Raw genomic sequence first — 373 nt, forward strand, 5'->3', positions numbered from 1 at the left:
ACACAACAGAGAGGGAAATAGCGAAGCTAAAAGGGAGATGAAAACAATTAGTTATTTAAGATATTAAATATCGTGTTTTAATCACGCTTTATATCGGCCGGTGTCAGCATAAATTTTGCCGTCCGAAAGAGAAAACAGAGTTACGTGTTGTAAAACTGTTCGGACACAATCATCACTTTAATTAACATATAGCTTTGTGATGGTTCTATAACAATCGCTTTCAGCTCCCCCCCCCCTCCTATTATTTGCATTATTTTGTTTGCTTACGTGAAAAGGCTCTGATATACTGAGCTTTACATGTATTTAGATGATGAGCGTAACAACAATAGAAAACGGATTTTTTTTATGCTACGCGACCATCATTTCTTTCCGT

The sequence above is a fragment of the Penaeus monodon genome, chromosome 20 (assembly GCF_015228065.2).
Source record: "Penaeus monodon isolate SGIC_2016 chromosome 20, NSTDA_Pmon_1, whole genome shotgun sequence".
NCBI lineage: Eukaryota > Metazoa > Arthropoda > Malacostraca > Decapoda > Penaeidae > Penaeus > Penaeus monodon.